At 39.8% G+C, this 23,338-nt stretch overlaps 2 long non-coding RNA genes across 2 annotated transcripts; both read right to left on the bottom strand.

Moving 5' to 3' along the window:
• Positions 1–8,113: 8,113 nt before the first annotated feature.
• On the bottom strand, positions 8,114–9,571 carry LOC138971823 (uncharacterized). The gene is made up of 2 exons (XR_011457389.1): positions 8,751–9,571; positions 8,114–8,483 (listed from the first exon to the last, which is right to left on the bottom strand). It is a non-coding gene; the product is annotated as an uncharacterized lncRNA (long non-coding RNA).
• Positions 9,572–11,400: 1,829 nt separating this feature from the next.
• LOC138971822 (uncharacterized) lies at positions 11,401–12,263 on the bottom strand. Its single transcript, XR_011457388.1, has 2 exons — positions 12,052–12,263; positions 11,401–11,776 (listed from the first exon to the last, which is right to left on the bottom strand). It is a non-coding gene; the product is annotated as an uncharacterized lncRNA (long non-coding RNA).
• Between the last annotated feature and the right edge of the window lie 11,075 nt (positions 12,264–23,338).

Genomic DNA, 23,338 nt, shown 5'->3' with positions numbered 1-23,338 from the left:
ATTGTTTCCAAACATTATATAGGAATGTTTTGTGAACAACGGATAATAGCCGCTACTCGCATGTGTAGCAAAAGTGAGCGTACATACTCACCCTGGTCGTCCAGCCGTTGTCCGTTGCCCGTCTTTATCTGTCTGTACTGAACATTACCTTTGGATATTTCTCCAACGCTATGAAGTGAAGAAACACCAAATGTTGCAAAATGTTGTATGACCTCAAGAGCTCAAAAAAGATACTTGAGAACCTTGACCTTACCTTAAGGTCAAGGTCACAGGGAGAATGAATGTGGTCTAAAAACTGCAAAATTTCACATTGTGCCAGTTTTCTGGAAAACAAATTAAAAACAGCGGGCTTAGTTTTGTATGGTATACAAGAAAAAGAAAGCCTTATCTTCTGATACCATTTTGGTTGACCTCGCTTCAATGTCAAGGTCAGAGGAGCCCTTCAAAGTTGAATTGTAGACATATTTTGATGTGAGCTTGCCCCTTTAACTTTACTATGGACGATATCTCTTACAAACTTAAACACTGAGTGGGCCTTTGTTAGAATTTCATAGTGATCCACATCTGGCCACATGTCGTCAGTGTCAAGGTCACATTGACCCCTATCAAAAATGTGACCAAGACGGGTAAAGAAATCACTATTTAAAAGTGACCATGTGTCTTGATAAAAAGTGTTAAAAAGCACCATTATCCTTTGTATAATTATGTTGAATTACTGGTCTTATGTTCAGTGACCTTGGCCCTTGACTTTGGGTCAAGGTCATATGTATTTTCGTAAGAGAAATGTGTAAAACAATTTGTATCGAATGATGCTATTGACAGTTTCAATTGTTTGACCTTGAATTTCGAGGTCACATAAAGGTGAAAGTCATGTAAAGGATACAGTTAGCATGTTTCAATGTATATTTTATGAACCAGCTGTAAGACAAGTCCTACGGGCCTAACGCTTTCTTGCATTGAAATGCCTTTTCTCTTTTGCCTTCTTCTACGGTACCCCTTGGTTATAGAGGATCCAGCTCTGTATACTTGGTTTTACTAAGTGCCTGTCTATAACAGCGAAGGGTGAATGTCGTAAACCAACTCACTGCGCACAACTTGCTTCAAGGTCAAGGTCACAGGGGACATAAAATAATGTTGTTCAAAAACAGTAAATTTTCACATTTTCACAATTTTCTCCCACGTTATTGAGAATGACGACCTTAGCTACAAGTGTTATTTAGGTCAAAGCAAGCCCTATCTATTGATACCAGTTTGGTTGACCTTGCTTCAAGGTCAAGGTCACAGGGGACCTTCAAAGTTGGATTGTATACATGTTTTGAAGTGACCTTGACCCTGAACTATGAAAAAAATCTTTCAAACTTCATAATTGTGTGGGGCACATGTTATATACTGATATTGAGCCACATTTAGTCACATATCATCAAGGTCAAGGTCACTTTGCCCCTTATGAAATGTGACTGAAACGGGCAATTGAATCACTAAAAGTGACAATGTCTCTTTGTAGAAAGTGCCAATAAGTATGTTTATGCTTCCTATGTCTTGAATTGATAGCCTTGTGATGTGTGACCTTTGATGATCTTGACCTTGGCCAAAGGTCATGTGTAATTTGGTAGGAAAAATCTGTAAACCAGTTCTAATAGTGTACAATGTCCTTGCCAGCTTCAGTTGTTAGACCTTCACCTTCAAGGTCACCTGAAGGTCAAGGTCACTTTAAGACAAAGGTCAAGCATGAGAGTCGCATGGGCTTTGCTTTGTTAAGATTTTTTACCAAGAGACATGGATTTCTTTACCCGGCTTGGTCACATTTTTCATAGGGGTCAATGTGACCTTGACCCTAACGATATGTGACCAGATGTGGCTCACTATGAAATTCTAACAAACGCCCCACTCAGTGTTTAAGTTTGTAAGAGATATCGTCCATAGTAAAGTTAAAGGGGCAAGCTCACATCAAAATATGTCTACAATTCAACTTTGAAGGGCTCCTCTGACCTTGACATTGAAGCGAGGTCAACCAAAATGGTATCAGAAGATAAGGCTTTCTTTTTCTTGTATACCATACAAAACTAAGCCCGCTGTTTTTAATTTGTTTTCCAGAAAACTGGCACAATGTGAAATTTTGCAGTTTTTAGACCACATTCATTCTCCCTGTGACCTTGACCTTAAGGTAAGGTCAAGGTTCTCAAGTATCTTTTCTGAGCTCTTGGGGTCATACAACATTTTGCAACATTTGGTGTTTCTTCACTTCATAGCGTTGGAGAAATATCCAAAGGTAATGTTCAGTACAGACAGATAAAGACGGGCAACGGACAACGGCTGGACGACCAGGGTGAGTATGTACGCTCACTTTTGCTACACATGCGAGTAGCGGCTATTATCCGTTGTTCACAAAACATTCCTATATAATGTTTGGAAACAATGGTAGGGATAAAAATCAACCGTTTCCAACTGTGCCAAAAAATCAAAAAGACGCGTTCTATAACGGTCAAACGGTCCCTTAACAGACTTGGGCGGGGTCATCTAACGGTTGGCAGACAGCACAAACACCCTGTGACTGCTCGCAAGGAAAAAATAAATCTGGATGGCAGTATGGCTACAACTACGTCGTTTAGTGTAACCATAACCCCTGAATGTATGAACAGCAGAAAAGGCTGTCTTTGACGTCACTGTATAATAAGAAGCACAAAAGGGATTTTTTGGAACTTTCTCTTGGTTGGAGACAAACATGTCCGCAATGCATTCGTGCATCAAGCTATCCATGCAGTCGTTTATTGTTGATTCTTTAGCTCCTCTATGGCAGGGGGATTTTCAATTTGTTTTCCTTCAATTTCACTATGGGAGTTGTTCTTAACATACGTTTGTTAAGAAAATTTTGGCTGATTGTAAAACAGCTGTAATATACGGCAGTCCAGGTTGTCCTTCAACTGTAAAAATGAAATAATGCTCTTTAAAGTATCATTTACAACAGTGGTGGCTGTTTTCACAAGTATGCTACAAAAAACACGACAATACATAATACATAAGGAAAAGCCCTATGTTTGGTCAGTTGGTGAGATAGGTAAATGTTATTTTTGTGTGACAGTTCTGATGGTTTTCAAAGGGCTAATTCTTTGCTTTTCGACATATGCCCAACTGAAAACGCTTTAGCAACTCAAGTGCACACGACAACCATCTAAGTAGACTACATGTTCGCAGAAAACACAATACTGAATATAGAGGGAAAAATAACGGCTCTTTTTAAAAGCACTTTTAGAAGTGAAGTACTTTTAGGTATGTTTGGAATTTTTTACCAGCAGACACCCTTTTACTGCTGAGTGTCTTAGTATTGTAAGATGTGTGATTTGAATTTTGGTTTAAAGGTGCCTTTGGTTTGAACACCCCTACCCCTACGAGGCAGAAATACAAAGAAATAGAAGGAAATTGAGCCTATTTGGAACCAGACTTTAGTATGTTCCCATGGGGGGATTCACGGTGCGAATGACACTGCGTCAGCTTTTTCATTTATCTTTAGTATTTTCTTCAACTTTAACTTTTAGGACCATGTATGAGGTTGTGGCAAGCTAAATACACAACACGACGACGTCTCGGAAAAATAGTAAGGATTATATAGGGAAAAACAACAGTGTCAGTTAAAGTCCGTTTTGAAGGTGTTAGTGGTTGGGGATTTTGAAAAGCATCAGACATCAGGCAGATACAATCCTTTCTGCGTGTTCTGGTGCAGAAAGAGTTTTCAGTTTATACATTGGGGTGACCAGTAGATACCATTTTACAACCATACCCCCAAACGACATTTACAGAGCCCAAAGAAGGATTTGGGTCAATTTCAAAGCCATTTTTCCGTATGAAGCGCCAACTTTATATGAAAATGTGTTTAATAAACATCAAAGGACTGAGGTTGAACTTTCTGATAAGGGACATTTTAAACCTAGTCATTGTCACTTCAACGTTGTTCTCTAATATGCCTGGACTATTACAACACGAGTGGTTTTTTATATGGCTTGTATTTCAGTCAAGACCCAGCGGATGAATATCATCGGGAGACACGAGCCTTTGGCGAGTGGCTCTCGATTGATATTCCCGCTGGGTCTTGACTGAAATACAAGCCATATAAAAAACCACGAGTGTTGTAATCTGTATATCCCATTCTACCATCAAACACAAAGTGTAGACTACTAGCGGCACTGTTGCGATCTGTGGAGTGTGAAACAGTGTTTTCAGCGAGACTTGGCCTTTTTGCAACCTTAAACTAAGTGACCGTCGCTGAAAAAATAAAACGAATGAGTGCATCTATAAGTACGCGGTAACACTACTTTCAGACCGTTTAAAAGCTTTAAGTAAAGGTTCATAAGTTGCAAGAAAGTAATGAAGTCGTATAGAAATCCATTTAGTTGAAGCGCACAATTCTTTTGCGTTTCAGGTCGGCGGAACGGGGAAACCGGTTTGGCCCCCATTTGGCTTACTCGACTCGATTCAGAATCGATTCCACGTTGTTTTTTTCGAACGCATTATTATACAATTAGTCTTATTGACAGAGAAGCAAATTTTAGGGAACACATATGTAGATTTAACCATTTGCTCCCTATTTGAAATGTATCTACATGTTTTGCGAGTGTGTTTGCATGAACCTAAACTGGTATGGGTGCGAGGAAAACAGGACCCAAGTCTGTCACCGCCGCTTGATTGCATTTTGAAAGAATATGACTGGATTACGGAAAAATACACACATGTTAAGTTCTTAGATACCTTCATCGCCAATGTGGACTTACTGCAGAGCCAGGCAAAAGAGTAGACTTGCTCGCAAAACACGTGAAACAGCTGATGATAGCGAAGCCCAACCGTGCCAGGTAAGGACGGTCTGACAGATTCTCAAAAGTCGTCTGCTAACGAAGCAAGGGGAGGGTACTCGTGTTTTTGTTTTGGTTCGCTAGCATCTGGTTATCTTGTAAGTTGAATGTTCGTTTTTTCCCACCTGCATTGCTTTCATAATGAAAGAAACGTTTGCTTATTGCATCTCATACATCAGATCAGTTCTGAGATTCATTTTTGCGTGCAACTGATATGGTTTTCTGAGCCGTGCAATACGATTTTGGAACTTCATACAAATGTGTCACATTGTTCGGCGCGAGGTCAAAGGTCGGGAGCAAAGTAGTTCTTCGCCCAAATCGGAATCTGCACTATCATATATTTTTTTGAGTCCATGATGTATTTATTGAGCTATAAAAATACAACATATATACCCATACTGAAGTAACAGAGACAAAGAAGGGAGGTCATGGGATATGTGTATATATCCCATGACCTCCCTTCTTTGTCTCTGTTACTTCAGTATGGGTATATATGTTGTATTTTTATAGCTCAATAAATACATCATGGACTCCAAAAAATATATGATAGTGCAGATTCCGATTTGGGCAAAGGACTACTTTCCTCCCGACCTTTGACCTCGCGCCGAACAATGTGACACAGAATTTGTATGAAGTTCTAAAATCGTATTGCACGGCTCAGAAAACCATATCAGTTGCACGCAAAAATGAATCTCAGAACTGATCTGATGTATGAGATGCAATAAGCAAAAGTTTCTTTCATTATGAAAGCAATGCAGGTCGAAAAAAACGAACATTCAACTTACAAGATAACCAGATGCTAGCGAACCAAAACAAAAACACGAGTACCCTCCCCTTGCATCGTTAGCAGACGACTTTTGAGAATCTGTCGGTAGTGTGTTTTGGTGTGCGCCTTCAGCTATCAAACATCGGCTGTTTCACGTGTTTTGCGAGCAAGTCTACTCTTTTGCCTGGCTCTGCAGTAAGTCCACATATTTTTCCGTAATCCAGTCATATTCCTTCAAAATGCAATCAATCGGCGGTGACAGACGTGTCGGTCGCGTTTTCCTCACAGTCACACCCATACCAGTTTAAGTTCATCCATGCAAACACACTCGCAAAACAGTTTATCACGTAGATACATTTCAAATAGGGAGCAAATGGTTAAATCTAAACCTACATATTTGTTCCCTAAAATTTGCTTCTCTGTCAATAAGCACGTTCGAGAAAAACAACGTGGAATCGATTCTGAATCGAGTAAGCCAAATGGGTCCCAAACCCGTTTCGCCCGTTCTGCCGACCTGAAACGCAAAACAAAAGAATTGTGCGCTTCAACTAAATTAATTTCTATTCGACTTCATTACTTTCTTGCAACTTATGAACCTTTACTTAAAGCTTTTGAATGGTCTGAAAGTAGTGTTACCGCGTACTTATCGATGCACTCATTCGTTTTATTTTTTCAGCGACGGTCACTTAGTTTAAGGTTGCAAAAGGGCTAAGTCTCGCTGGCAACAGTTTTACCCTGCACAGATCGCAACAGTGCCGCTAGTAGTCTACATTTTGTGTTTGATGGTAGAATGGGATATACAGATTACAACACTCGTGGTTTTTTATATGGCTTGTATTTCAGTCAAGACCCAGCGGGAATATCAATCGAGAGCCACTCGCCAGAGGCTCGTGTCTCCCGATGATATTCATCCGCTGGGTCTTGACTGAAATACAAGCCATATAAAAAACCACTCGTGTTGTAACCTATACATATGTGTGTGATCGTGTGTGTGGGTGTCTGTATGTGTATATGTATGTTTGTGTGTGAGTATGTGTATATGTGTGTGCGCGCGCGCGCGCGTGTGTGTGTTTGTGTGTGTGTAATAATTGCATGTGATGAGCGTATCTTTTATGATTTTCAACAACAGAATTTCTATATCAAAGTTTTAAAACGAATAACGTTTTTGTTTCGTTGTTCTCATTAGTTTATAGACGTAGCATCGACAACCAATTACAATTTCTGAAACTGCTCTTTACAGTCCAAAGTAATAACAACTGCTCGCAAACATTATGTGCTGATGACATACACGACAGTGAAGATTGTTTGTTCAGTTTATCCAATGTTCGGGCAAATATAGCAAACACAAAAAGAGAATATTTTATGAAGTCGACATAACGCCTGCTTCAAGCTGTTGCTATGTTGTGCTTGAAAAGGCTGTTCTTTGTTATTCGTACACAAATCCAAAACGGGTAAAAATGTATATGAAATAATATGTATTTCCTTCTTCTTGGCTTATTATATATGGCTCACATCTCTTCCAAAGATCTTCCCTCGCCCGTTAAAATTGTTTTGAAAAGAGAGAGAACAAGAACAAGAACAAATCTAACTGAAAACGAAGCTCTCACTGCACTTAAACAAATGAAATCTGGGTCGGCCCCAGCCTGGGGTTGATGGTACTACTGTAGAATGTTTGAAAATGTTTTGGACCCGCATCAGAACATTGTTAATCGCGTCTTTTAATGCAAGTTTTGAGGATGGAAAACTGTCTTCCACGCAGCGCAAAGCTGTCATTACCCTACTACACAAGGGAAAGGATTTGCCTAAAAATTAGTTGAAGAATTGGAGACCCATTTCCCTTGCAAACAGCGATTATAAACTGATAGCCAAATGTTTGGCAAAAAGGTCAGGAAGTTATTGGTGATATTGTTCAGAAACATCAAGTCGGATATATTAAAGGCAAAAAAGTGTCTACCATATTGGGGTTAATTGATGATGTAATCGAACAGTCACACGAGTTAAATCAACCTGGTCTGTTGGTCGCAATTGACTGTGTTCAAGCGTACGATAGTATTTCAAAAGAGTTTATCATTAAAGCCTTTCAAAAATTCGGGTTTGGGCCAGAATTTGTTCAATGGGTGACTGTGTTAATGAACGACACGGTTAGCTCAGTGCAGTATTGTGGATGGTTGTCTGATTTTTTTTATGTGAAAGCCGGGATTCGTCAAGGGTGCCCGTTTTCATGTTTGGCCTTTGTACTGGCCATTGAATTGTTGGCATCAAAAATAAGACAGTGTAGACGTATTAAAGGAATCTCGTTATGGAACAATGTTGATATTGCAACTCTTATTAAAATTGCTCTGTATGCAGACGATATCACCCTTTTTTTTAAAGGATGAGATTGATATGTATTATGCACTTGAAATAATGAATGACTTTTCTAGTTTTTCAGTGTAGCGTAGGGTGTGATATTAAACAAACCTGTCTAAAACATTCTCACCCTACCCACTTCACGAATCGCTTCTCGATTATTTTAAGATCTTTTATTGATGATTACAAATATTGGCTCGTTCTTTTTACGTATGTTCGTTCGTAGTCAATTCATCGACTACTTGTTTTCCTTTTATCTCCGTTTCATTATCAGATCACATGTAGTCACTTATCGTTCTGTCCTCGTTCATGCGAAGCCATTAGAGTTGAACAATCTCTCGTGAATACGCTGTCACAACTCGAGCTTGTTTGCATTGTTTGAGGACCGTGCGGGACGTCGTACATCCATCAACAGGTTACGACGTGAGGCTGGTAATACCGGCAATCGGGACCGCAGTTCTCAGGAACGTCATAAGTAGGCATAAGAACTTCATCCTTCTTCCACCTTGGATTGGATCAGCATGCCGCTGTAACATCAACGGTAACATATGCTCGTACACAGCGCATCTCACTAAACATCATTTGCAAAACCTTTTCCTAATCTACTGTGAAATCACACGTAACAGGACAAACAAACGAACGCCTAACATTGCACTTGACTATTCCATATACTGTTATCGGTTAGACGGTTATCACAATACTGCCCTTCACCATTCATTTATCCAAAAACAACCTACACAATGCCTTCTCTTGTCAAACGGGTGGACGGGAAAATGAATCATCGATTGGCTTACCTGGACCGATGTTGCAACAATAATTGTTTACGTTTCCACGCTTTCCAAAGCACGCACAACAACTATGTCATCAACTCCATGTTGATCAACGCATCCAGTCGTGGTAGTCAATAATACGTCACAGCGCAACGAGTTACGTCATCAAATGACGACGATCCTCTCGGCATCTCGGTTCACTCAAACCTTCCGGAACATGACCAAGACTAGGAAAGTCCTATTTTGTTACAGAACCCCATGGAATAAGATAAAATTCCCAATTTAATCTAAAATAAAACACAATAGGAATTTCTGATAAACACAAACAAACTGTGTTACCATGCCTTTAAATTGCCGAACACAATAACCTGTTTTACAGGGCCTTTAAGTTGCAAAAACAAAACAAGATAGTAATCGCTGGATTTGGATAGCTAGACATGTTTCTAGTCTGAATCATATGTGGCTCGAGTCTGTACCATGATTATCTTGCCCGGGATGACTCTCACAGAAAAGTTGATGGAAATGGGAACTATTTCCCTGTCGCACCGTGGGTTTGGAATCACTTCTGTTGAGTTCATATTCCATGGCTACAACACCCATCTCTTTGGCTGACTTTGGCTTACGATCTTTGATGTGGATCGCGAGTTCAGGAGAAAGTGTATTGAACACCTGCTCTCTGAGAAACAGATCTTTGACATTTTGTACACTGTCGTCACAGTGGTCTAGTTCGATCCATTTTGTCAGATATCTATCTAACCGTGCGATGTGCTCTTTGTACGTTTCAGTAGCATCGCGTTTGGAGTTTCGGAACTTCTTCCGATACTCTTCCGCATTGAGTTGAAAACCTTCAAACAACGCGTTCTTCATGACCTCGTAATCGCGCATATCTTCATCGGAAAGTTTGGAATAAATAATTCTGGCCTTTCCTTTTAGAAAGTATACTAACCTTGATGCCTTCTTCTCTTCCGACAACTGACGATCACTGGCGTAGTGTTCAAACTGCTGGAACCAAGACTCTATGTCATCTTTGTCGTCGAGGAAAGGAATCTTAGGTATGAAGTCGTCATCGTCTCTTCGTCTGTCTCTTGAGTGGCTATTGTTGTTAGCATTAATTTGACCCTCTGTCTGAATGCGTAACTGCTCAAGTTCGAATTGACGATCTCTTTCTCTCTCTTCTCTTTCTCTCTCTTTCTCTCTCTCTTCTCTTGCTCTCTCTTTCTCTCTCTCTTCTCTTGCTCTCTCTTTCTCTCTCTCTTCTCTTGCGAAAAGTTGCAGCTCTTTTCCTTCCAAACCCATTTCTTTCCCAACTTCAATTAACTCCTTCAAAAGAGAAGTTGAAGATTTTGGAGAGAGTATGTTGCTTATTGCAACATTCTGCGCATTCCTGCGCGAACTGGATGATCTGGTTTCTTCAACCATATCATTTTGATTTGGCTCTGTATCGAGCTCACTCGGATCTCCCACAGCACTCATGCTGCGAAGATTGTGCGTGCGTGATGTTTGCATTTAAACGTCACGATTGTCAACTTGTCACTGAACCATGAAATGAATATACTCTCCCGAAGAAAAGGAGAGTTCCTAATCTGTCTTTTACTAAATCAATACAAGTCACGCTATTTGTATTAGATAGCAAAGAATCAATTAGTTTGCATTTCGATCTGAATAAGTTGGCACCTTAGAATCTACTCATTTATCGCCTACTCGATAACTAACACAATGAGTCATTGATTCTACAGTAAAATGTCTCAACACTTTACTCCCACGAGTGTATTCTCTAAATATAAATCGCGTTTTATATAGAATAACTCGTTATACTCTCTATGGTTCGAATCTCGGCTTATTATCCTATCAACGTTGTAGTTGAATTAACCAACCAGCCACTCAACATTGAAATCATCGTGATCTGTCATTGACATAGGAACTGAAGCTATCAAACAGAGTATGTTCAGGTAAACCGTCCGCCGATTTTACCTGCCCGTAATTCGTTCTACTCTCTATGGTTCGAATCTCGGCTTATTATCCTATCAACGTTGTAGTTGAATTAATCAACCAGCCACTCAACATTGAAATCATCATGATCTGTCATTGACATAGGAACTGAAGCTATCAACCAGAGTATGATCAGGCAAACCGTCCGCTGATTTTACCTGCCCGTCCAACGGTTTTTTCTTTCTCAAGAGAAGACAATTACCCTTACGTAATACGTCCTACTCTTGCCAACCACTCACAGTGAAACGTGAATCAATGTGAAACAGTGGTTAAACAAGTATTATGTGAAAGAATAATACTTTTCTTCTTCTTTTTTTATAATGCAGCGAAGAACTCCGGTTTCCGCATTAGCGTTTACAGATTTATTTGGCTGTGCGACGCCAACACACAGACTAGTTTTTTTATGTTCTTTACTGACGTGTGAAGCTTCCTAACACACGTCAAAAGATAGATGAAGTTCTTTATCTTTTGCGTACAAACAGACAAACAAGGAGATAATTTCACAGGAGATAAAAAAAAATGCTATTCAAAACAATTTGGAATAAAATTTTGGAAATTTTGAAAAAGCTGGATTATGCAGCTTATATCCCTGACGTAATGCCCCCAAACTTGTAGCGTAGGGTGTGATATTAAACAAACCTGTCTAAAACATTCTCACCCTACCCACTTCACGAATCGCTTCTCGATTATTTTAAGATCTTTTATTGATGATTACAAATATTGGCTCGTTCTTTTTACGTATGTTCGTTCGTAGTCAATTCATCGACTACTTGTTTTCCTTTTATCTCCGTTTCATTATCAGATCACATGTAGTCACTTATCGTTCTGTCCTCGTTCATGCGAAGCCATTAGAGTTGAACAATCTCTCGAATGCGTGAATACGCTGTCGCAACTCGAGCTTGTTTGCATTGTTTGAGGACCGTGCGGGACGTCGTACATCCATCAACAGGTTACGACGTGAGGCTGGTAATACCGGCAATCGGGACCGCAGTTCTCAGGAACGTCATAAGTAGGCATAAGAACTTCATCCTTCTTCCACCTTGGATTGGATCAGCATGCCGCTGTAACATCAACGGTAACATATGCTCGTACACAGCGCATCTCACTAAACATCATTTGCAAAACCTTTTCCTAATCTACTGTGAAATCACACGTAACAGGACAAACAAACGAACGCCTAACATTGCACTTGACTATTCCATATATACTGTTATCGGTTAAACGGTTATCACAATTACAATACTGCCCTTCACCATTCATTTACCCAAAAACAACCTACACAATGCCTTCTCTTGTCAAACGGGTGGACGGGAAAATGAATCATCGATTGGCTTACCTGGACCGATGTTGCAACAATAATTGTTTACGTTTCCACGCTTTCCAAAGCACGCACAACAACTATGTCATCAACTCCATGTTGATCAACGCATCCAGTCGTGGTAGTCAATAATACGTCACAGCGCAACGAGTTACGTCATCAAATGACGACGATCCTCTCGGCATCTCGGTTCACTCAAACCTTCCGGAACATGACCAAGACTAGTAAAGTCCTATTTTGTTACATTCAGGCTTAAAGGCATATGTACGCGCTCCCGTGTTTACAAAGTGTAGTTTGCCCATAATCGATGTCAAACGCACCATAAGACCATGTAATGACGATATGTCGCCATGCGCGGACCATATACATGCATTACAGCTTGTTTTAGAGTCTCAAAAACTTTGGATGTAAACAAAGACGCGGAGTTATTTCCCTTGCGTCAACGCTACCTCTGTTGGCAAATCTATAAATAGGACGATCCAGATCAAAATGAAAATTAACATATCTCAACATTGAAGGGGTCCTAGACCACAATATTTTGCAGGGAACTTAATTTAGCATGTCTCCAGCTGTTGGTAAAGCAATTAGCGTGTATAGTCATCGAGTACATATGGCTTTAAGGATACATAAGAGAAAGTCTGAGGCGATGTGGTTGGGTAGTAGAAAACATTGTGATGAAACATTTTATAATTTTGTTTGGAAGAAAAAGTTGAAGATTTTGGGTGTATATTTTTGTAATGATAAGAGTGCTTCTTTGGTAGAAGATAACTGGACTGGAAGAATAAGGAATATTAAACGATTGATTTGTGCATGGGAGAAGCGAAATTTGAGCATTGTAGGGAAAATATGTATTGTGAACACGTTTTTAATTTCACAATGTGTGTATATTATGCAAGCGTTTGTATTACCTGACTGTGTTTTGAATGAAGTCAATACCTTATTGTTTAGATTTTTGTGGCAAAAAAGAGATTGTAATCGGAAGGCCTTTGAAAAGGTGAAAAGAAGCGTTTTATGTTTTGAAATTGAAAAAGGTGGTTTAAAAATGATCGATATTAGGCAAATGGAAATTTCTTTTTTTATTACAATGGGTTTCACAACTCACCACATCAAATGAAAATTGGAGTTTTATTCCAAAGATGATGTATTTGCGTTTTGGAAAGCATTTTGAATGTTTCTTATCGAATGTAAACAGTGCAAGATTTAAAGGGTTAGACCTAGTGATATCACACTTTTGGAAAGCAGTATTAAAATATTGGCTGGATAATAACCACTACGATCGTGGGACAATCGGGCCGATTTTATTATGGAATAATGCATCCATAACGTATGGTGGCAAAGTTTTATTTTTTTAAAATTGGATACAACGAGGTGTATTGGTATTAACTGACATTGTACGTTCGGGAGACATATTATCATATCAAGATATATGTGATTTGATTGGATATTCGCCAAACCGAATTCTTGAATATAATGTTGTAAAAGCTGCTGTGTCATTATTTATGAGGAAAATGTTGTAAATATGACTGATGATGTTTGTATTACCTTACCACTGTTTAACGGCAAAAATGTGTTAAGTGCCAGAGAATATAGGAAAGAGATTATTAATATGAAAACAGATGTACCATGTTCCGGAGGATTTTGGAAGAGAAAGTTTAATGTAGAAATTGATGAACGATCTTGGATAGTTGCCTATCAGTCAACACAAGAGACTAGATTAAGAGTTTTACACTGGAAAATTATGCACAACATTTATCCGACCAACATTCTCCTGTGTAAAATGAAAGTAACGGAAACTAATAAATGTAATTACTGTTGTGATGTAACTGATTTCATTGAACACTTCTTTTTTGAATGCCCGGTTGTATATAAATTCTGGAAGTTTATTGAAGAATTTATTTTTCGTACTTTAGAAATCAAGATTGTTTTGAAAATTAGTGATGTTTTATTTGGTATGCATTTTGTAATGGTGAAAAAAGGCAACTATGTATACATTGAACCACATTATCTTAATCGGAAAGATGTGCGTTAGTATATATATAAAAAAAATCGTTTTTACCGTTGGACATTATTTTTGATAGGCAGTTACAGATAAGAAGCATTTTTGTGTGAGTGTTCGAAGAACAAAACGTTAAAAAAGTTAGCTTGTTGTACTCGATAAGTTGTAGTTAATTCATTGTATGAGATATTGTTATTTGTAGTTATTTATTTGAATAAAAAAAATTGGAAAAAAAGAACAAATCTTTAATTGTCTATAGACCACAGGGTCTGGCTCCATAAAAAGCCTAGAAAATGAGTTCCGTTGTCTAGAAAAGTGTACAATGATTTGACATCAAATTGTCTCATGACATGGTATGTGTAGTCAGAAACAAAAATGTTCCCACATTTAGTATTGCACATTCTCTGTAAAATTGCAACATAAGGGGGGGATAATCGCCCAGTGTCAGTCACAGAGATAGTTGCCAAAATCAATTTTTATTCATTTTAAAACAATATTTTTACAAAAACCTTGTTTGGGGGGGGGGGGGGGGGGCATGTGTTTAGAGTCACACCTCAAAAAGTTTCTTTCACACACAAAAAAAAAAAAATGTAAAAAATAATTATATTTTTTTTAAATCAACTTTAAGGTGGCAGTACTACCTGGGATTATGAAAAAAAATCTATTTTCCATTCCATAATGTGTTATTTTAATACAGAAATGCCTCAATATTGTCAAACATTTTGAATTTGTTGTCGTAATTAGTGCCAATATCGTATTTCTACACAGTTGATGTGTCAATTTTGACATTCTCATTATGACGCGTAAAAAAAGTTTGCGTTTTCCTGTGATGTTTTTTGAAGTATTATAGATACAGTGTTGACATGTTGCACAGTTATGTTTCAAAACATTCTGGCGTTCATTGTGTTTGAATTTCTAAAAAAAACAACCACACTTTGGAGCTGTGTGCCATAGATCAATAAACTAATTTCTGCACACTATGTTTATTGTTCCTTAACATTGAATGTATGATTTAATTTGTGACCAAAGTTTTACTGAAATTGGATGATAATATATATACCACCAACATAATGCAACCCCTCCCCAGGTAGAACGGTCAACTGCCCTTCACAACTTAGTTAATCCGACAGGAATTCTTTAGGCGAAAAGAACTCCATTCCTTCAAACAGCGCAATATTCGTTAACTTTTTCTTTCTATACTAAACTTCAGCGCTCTTACGTATTACATTTTGACGAAGTTCACTGAAATATGCCACCAAAAAAACCCCTAGAGCCTGCCAAAGATCAAATAAAGCTGAACATGTTTCAAACTAGATTAAAAAACAATCTAAGCACAAATATTCTTTGTATATGACTATCAAACCATGAGGACGCACTTCTCCCTTCAGCGTCACCTCCGACTTTTTTGGTCATGCACTTTGCCGACTGTAACATTGCTTTGTTAAAAATCTCCAGCCCCTCGTCCATGTCTGCGCTGATGATGTCGCACGCTTCCTTTAACTTAGCTTTAAAATCGTCTGATTTAACACTTTCAATAAAATCATTCTTTTTTGCATCGTTCCACACAACTTTTGAGACACGTGCTTGTTTAGGGGGCTGGCGCTGATTCACTTTCAACCCAAGCGCAAAGGTCACAGGCATATGCATTGATTCAATTCAGTCGCCAATGGTTAAATCGTGAATGTTATTGGCTAGGTCAACAGAGGCTAAACAATAATCCACCACACTGTTACCACTATGGGAGATATAAGTAAACTTGCACGAGTTGTCCGCATTGCAAACCCCATTCAAGATTTTGAGATCAAAGCATACACATAGATCGATAAGCTTTGTACCAAACCCATTTAGTGTATAGTCTTCAGTCATTCTACCATGTGAAATCGTGTCATGGTCATGACCTTGCGAGTCTTGATCAAGGAGGTCAAAAATGTTCTGCGTATCTACCTGGTAGTCTAATGTTCTAGAATTAAAATCACCGCACAAGAGCGTGTGGCAATCACTTGTCATTTCTAAAACATCACTTAAACATAGCTCCACTTCATTTAGATGGCACGAGGAGTCTGTCTTTTGGTAATAAGGGCTCCCACATGGTGGCACATACACTGGCACGAACACAATATCTCGATCACCACCACACACATGTTTTGACAGTTTCAAGACTAGCATATGATCATGTGAGGAATCAACCAATTCAATGTGCTTTGCTATGTTTTTCTTACACATCACGACAATACCCCCTGACCTGCGACCCTGATGTGAGAGCTTGATAGCTGGAGACACAAATTTTACGTAATTTTTAAAGTGCAGGGACAGATCAAAGGAGTCATCAATAAACGTCTCAATAAAACATACAATATCAAACTTTCCAACATAGGCAGAAAAATCTGTATCACCAGGGTGAGAGGCAAGACCTCCCACGTTCCACACCAAAAAAGACAGTGCTTTACCTACACTAAATCAACTCAACTCAACTCAACTCAAATTTTATTGGCTTCAATTTTCATAGAAGAATTTGTCTTGCGCTTGGGAGAAAGTATCACTAGCTTGACGGGAACGCTGATCATGAAACCTTCCCCTGTACTCGTCTGATTTTGAACTCATGCTTGTATCAGTGTTGGTCCCCCTTGTGTTGTCTTTGCTCTCACGTCTAGCGTTAATACATTCACCACTCATGTGCACATACTTGTCGTCAGTTGTCTGTCCATTAAAACACTGTGCAGAAACTAAAGGTTGGGGCCGGCCGTATCCCTATCTCCACGAAACAGTAGGTCGACCCCTACCTCTGCCCGTCTCTCTGGACGCTGCATGTGACCGTGTTTCACGATCACGAGAACCAGGGAGCGCTGCGCTCTCCCCGGCTAATCCATCGGGGTTGGCATGGTGACTGGCACGCTCGCTGGAACCGCCACCAGAGGAGATGCTGGAACTGGAAGAGGAACTGGCACCGTGACCGACTGAAGCATAAGTTTTGCCTGGCTAGATTTGTTTTGTTTATTGTATATGCATTGCGGTTGATTCAGTCTGTGTTTTTTCTATCTTGAGTATCTTATCATTACAACTGCTCGATCGATTGATAAAAGTGGTCATACATTATGCGTGTGAGAGACAACCCATGTGAGAGATAAACCATCCCTTCGCATGTGTGTATATCATGTAAATGAGGTCAGATCAAACTACACTCTGGCAGGTATCTAACTTTCCACTTGTAATAATGACAAAAATCAACGAGACAAATCTTCATTCTCGAAACTCTTTTGTGTTTGCTGTTTGCCCTTGAAAATTTGGGGAACTTACACGCGACGCTATAATTCATATTTTGACGTCCTTTTGCTTTTCACGTCATAGATTTCTCGAAGCATTGGAAGAGATCGAGGTTGTAGAAGCCGCTCCTTCAATTTGGACACTTGGACTCGGGGAAGTTTGAATCAGAAGGCACGCAATAATATAATGTAGGACAAGCAGACTACTACATGGCTTGATGTGTGTTGCCTCGTTTACACTCATTGCTTTTGCAAATATTGAAAAGATCGTTTTCGCTCGCATTTCAATATTAAATTTAAACAAATCTCGTGTGAACCTGGTATCACACAGCAAGCCATTTAGTGTTCTCTATGTACAATATTAGAGAGTGGTGGTAAAACTGAGGCGGTCCTTGATTTGTTGTTAATATATTGCAGTGTAAAAAAAGAGTGGTAGGGGAAGGGCTCCTAATATGGACCGGCTCCTAATATGGACCACCACCAACTAACGGCGCTAGAGCGCTCAAAAAAGTTCTTTCGCTGTATTCACCCTCTTTTGATAACTTGCACATGTCCAAACAGTTGCAGAAACACAAATCTCAAAACCGTCAGGCTTTTTCTCTTTTTATATTTAGTCAAGTTTTTTTCACTTTTGGCAGCGTTCACTCTAAATTTGCAGCCTAAAACGGACTCGTTTCTGTCTACAGCCAAAGCTTTTATCAAACAGAAATGGCTATATATGACAGCTAATACCGTATTTGTTACATTTTACTCTAATTAGGCCTAACGGTTAACCTAAGAAAGAAGGACTACCAAGCACAAAATGAAACTTCTTTGCACGAAAACAAGCTAGTTATCAGCAATAAACAAAACGTGGTCCATATTGGGAGCCCTTCCCCTACTTCAAGCTGTACGGTATCAACAAATAAACACAACAGTCATGAAAGTAAAATCTGCTAAAAAAATTACACGATGATAATTTTTGTACCAGATTCCTCCCACCATCCAGGTAACCACAGCAGGCACCAAGAGGGCAGACCAGATACGGAATCGATGAGCGAAGAAGAACTGCGGAACCACCTCCGACTGCGGGCCCAGCTGGACCGACCCTCGACCGAAGACATGCAGAGGGCTCTGAACGCCGTGCGATCTGCGAACTGCACGACACCCGACAACACCACGACGGCTGAATGCTATTACCGCTACGCGTCGCTTCTGCTCAGGATTCTGCAGAGGAATTTCTACGATTCCGTATCCCCTTAAGCTTGTGGAAGTGCGACGGAGATGAATAGGGATAGGATACTGCAGACAAACTCCTGTGATGCTGTGTCCCCTTAAGCATCTAGAAAAGTCACGGAGATGCTCTTACTAGGATTGCCTAAAATAAGCATTATGATTGAGTTAGTAATCATAAAAGCCATACATTGTTCATGTCATGATAAAAATTGACTAAAATTTTGTTTAAATCAGTTACGGAGATGCATAGGGATAGGATACCGAGCTAAATTACTCTGATGTCGTATCCACTGAAGCCTCTAGCAAAAGCCACGACGGAGATGAATATGGATATGAAACTGCAGACAAACTCCTGTGATGTCGTATCCCCTTAAGCCTCTAGAAGAGTCCCGGAGATGAATAGGGATATGATACTGAGCTAAATTCCTTTGACGTCGTATCCCCTTAAGCCTCTAGAAGAGTCCCGGAGATGAATAGGGATAGGATACTGGGCTAAATTCCTGTGATGTCGTATCCCCTTAAGCCTCTAGAAGAGTCACGGAGATGAATAGAGATAGGATACTGGGCTAAATTCCCGTGATGTCATATCCCCTTAAGCCTCTTGAAGAAGAGTCACGGAGATAAATAGAGATATGATACTGAGCTAAATTCCTTTGACGTCGTATCCCCTTAAGCCTCTAGAAGAGTCCCGGAGATGAATAGGGATATGATACTGAGCTAAATTCCTTTGACGTCGTATCCCCTTAAGCCTCTAGAAGAGTCACGGAGATGAATAGAGATAGGATACTGGGCTAAATTCCTGTCATATCGTATCCCCTTAAGCCTCTAGAAGAGTCACGGACATGAATAGGAATATGATACTGAGCTAAATTCCCGTGACGACGTATCCCCTTAAGCCTCTAGAAGAAGAGTCACGGAGATAAATAGAAATATGATACTGAGCTAAATTCCTGTGATTTCGTATCCCCTTAAGCCTCTAGAAGAAGAGTCACGGAGATAAATAGAAATATGATACTGAGCTAAATTCCTGTGATTTCGTATCCCCTTAAGCCTCTAGAAGAGTCACGGAGATGCATTGGGATATCATACTGCAGACAAACTCCTGCGATGCCGTGTAATAGAAAAAGCATTATTGTTTAAACCCTCATTTCTTCTGTGAAAAACATTTTTTTCTTTTAACTTGTTTTTACTTCTGTTACGTACATATATATATATATATTTAACATTACAACAACATCAGACACAAAATACTGTTAACAACTTTATAGCACTATAATTATAGTTTCAAGGAATCTGGCCATAGTGGCCCTTACCTGACGATCTGATTAAAATCTCTGCCTTTCTTTTTCTTCTATTTACTTTTGCAGAAGCATATTTGTTTTGTTTTGTTTCAAAAAGATTCGTTCACGTTTTCTCCCTTGAAAGATAGTGTAGTCTAGAAAACAGAAAACTCGAAAAAGAAAAAACATTTCAATGTTTTAAAAATAAACTCAAAAACAATGACTGTGCTGCGTGTAAAATGTGTTGCATATCTGTTGAAGCTTGAAAGGGTGCTGTTACGCATGGCATAAAAAAAGCTTAACCATTGGACTAACCAGCTACCATAGTTCACCAAGCTCTTCTGCAGCAGTGGAAAGAACACACATGGTTCGGTTCAACATCTAAGACAAGCTCTTTTGCGTTTGGTAACGATTTCCGTCCATCGACTTATTTGTCAAGTGCTCCCAATGAACCCTACGCTAGGAGACAAAACACGTGCGATTTTAAAGTGCTGTTCACATGGTAGACTTGCAACCAACTTTTCCCCAAATTTAGTCGTTTGAAAATCTTTTCCGAGTCGTGGAGGCCAAGTCGGTGAAAAGTCTGCCATGTGAACGCCCCCCAGCGATTTAGGTACGATTTAGGCCAAATTCAGCAGCGACTCCAAAACTCAGTTGAGCTCGACTCGGCCGTGACTTGTCAAAGATTGTGCGCAGACTTTTCTTATCGCGTTTACTGATTGGTTAGCTCTAGCCAACCCACGCTAATGAAGGTACTTCCCTTCTCCTGAAAACAACGAAGACGACCGGACAATCCCAAATTGTACAGTGTGGCGAGAATCGCTGCTTAAAGCTGTGGTCTATTTATGACTATCCGGGGCTATGAGTTTGAAAAGATAGGGCTGAAAATCATGTACAGAATTCTGTACAGCAAACGCTGCCCGAAACCCCATCTATACGGCGTGTATGACCTTGAGAGCTTCAGACAACGCTAGAATTTTGCAGTGGCAACATCCGGTTTGCTCTCTCAGAGCTAAGCATACTTGTCAAGAAGGATCGAGCAGAAAAAAATAAACGACTTGGCAGGGATTCGAACTCAAGGCCTGGGGGCCTCGAAATGTCGGGGCCGATGTCTTAACCGCTAGGCCACTCCACCAATGTTGTCAAAGATAGAACAAATAATAATTTTATATCATTCTACGCTTGAATTACCATTCATGCGTTGCAAAAACGTAAACATTGCCATTCAAATTTGCCTTTGTTTGCAAACATGTTTCACAGAATCGCAGTACATGTTTGCACCGTCATGCTACACGACATTCGCGCCATGCAAATAGCTGCGATAACTCTAGTTAGAACATGCAAGAACAAGAGGCAAAGCCTTCAAGGCTCCCGTAAGAAATCAACAAACAGTAACATAACACAAACTCACTCACTCCGTAACACACACACACACAAAAACACACACACACACACACACACACACACACACACACACACACACACACACACGCACACACACACACAGTTAAAACTAACGCATCATATCAACTCCATGTATAATTTTCAAAAGAAGGCAAACAGATAAAATGACTAGGGTAATAGGTTAGGTACCTGCCATGTGGACACTTTTTCCACTGCTGTCCTCAGTCCTATACTTTTCATCAAGACTTTTCACCATGCCGAGTAGATCTAAATTCGGAAGTCTTCATGTGGCTGAGGCATATATCTGACATAGCGTCGATCTTGTTGTAGGTTAACCTCCTTTCTGAAACAAATGGCAAAATGCGATTAGTTATGATGACTACAACCTACACAAATATAAACAGTGTTTTGAAACAGAATAGTCAGGTTATACAAGCCACTTTACCTATGCAGCATTGTAACCCTACTATATGCGAAACATGTCGACTGCAGCAGCCTGGTTCTTAAAATAATTCTGACGGTCAACACAGCCAGAAATGCCAACAAAGACAAGAAAGCTGTTGCAAGGTAAGCTTACCAAACGTTACATAGCGAATCATACGATAGTGCGTAAACAGCAAACAGTAGATCTACAATCAAAGAGAGGATCGAGTCTGGAATGAAACGCGATACAGATCTAGCATTCAAAAACTGTCTTTCACGTTCAAGGAAGTTGTTGCAAAGTACTTAAGACTTACTAAATTCAAACACTGTACATAAGGTCCCATTGTAGTTTCTTTGCTAAATTGTACAGACAAAACCATGACAGTGCATGTTTTGAATCTGAGGAAAAAATCGTGATCATTTTGACTTTGAGAACAGATTCATTCCGTTTCCTTATATCTGCATGTTGAAGTAAATGGTGGACAGTTTTTTTTCGGGCAGAGTAAACTTAACTTGAAACTCTACTGCAAGTCTTGAAATTCACATAAATCGAACCACGAGCAAAGACATCCAAACATTACAGGCACTTTAGATCAACTCATTTCACTAGAGGTGACTGCCTAGCACTGTGTTTGACATCCGTGTCTGCTGAAATAAAAAGAAATTAAAACAAAACGGATTAACAGTAGGTGACACGTTATCAGAGTGGGAGACACTAGATCTGTCTCTGAACTTACCGGGATACGGCTGCAAGATCGACACTGACTGCCGCGCTTTCGACAGCTCTTCCTCGCGTGGACATTGGAAACACGCTGTGCAGATCAAATTGTAGGAAATCTCCCGTTGGTATCTTCTTTATTTACTTTTCTGGAGCTTAGAAACCGAACAACATGAAATCGTCTTCCCCGGCGAATCGGCGAGGTGAGAACTGGACCACAATCCTTCGCGCGACCCCTGACCTGATCTTGACACCTGACCTGCCGTCTACATGCCAAACACGACACAAACCAGTCAACTGCTTGTACCCCTTCAAAACCCCCCACCACCCGTTTTCTTTGGATACACGCTTTAACTACACACATGCCGACACAATGTTGATCATTGCTTCAATAATTTGAAGATGGTGCTTGAAAATTAACCACGTGAAATGAGTATTTCGGTGTTTAGCCAAAAATGTTACAGTTTCTACCACAGACATACACACATACATACGCACGCACGCACGCACGCACAGACAGACAAAGTTTACCATCGCATAGGCTACACTTACGTGAGCCAAAAATGACAAGAACAGTAATTGAATCTCTCCAAAGCTCTGTGCAGTTGAAAACAGACATCAAAGAAATAGTTAATACATGTATTCACTTCTGAACAGTTGGCGGATAGAGATATAAATCATGCTGCTTCGAGAATAACATAACATGAATTCATATCAATGTTTTTCCTTCTTTTTCTCACTCAATTGGCGCAGTAGCCTTGTGGTTAGGACATCAGACACTAAGTCTCGAGGTCGAGAGTTCGAATCTTCGCCGGGGCGTTTATTTTTTCCCCTTGATCTCTCTTGAAGATAAAATAGGATCAGTCTTGAGAGAGCAAACCGGATGTTGCCACTCCAAAATTCAAGCGTTGACTGAAGCTCTCAAGGTTATACACGCCGAATATAGATGGGGTTTCGGGTAGCGTTTGCTGTACAGAATTCTGTACATGATTTTCATCCTTATCTTTTC

Source organism: Littorina saxatilis, linkage group LG7 (genome assembly GCF_037325665.1).
Source record: "Littorina saxatilis isolate snail1 linkage group LG7, US_GU_Lsax_2.0, whole genome shotgun sequence".
Classification (NCBI taxonomy): Eukaryota; Metazoa; Mollusca; class Gastropoda; order Littorinimorpha; family Littorinidae; genus Littorina; species Littorina saxatilis.
The sequence above is the reverse complement of the archived record's forward strand: the minus strand, read 5'-3'. Positions and strand labels throughout refer to the sequence as shown.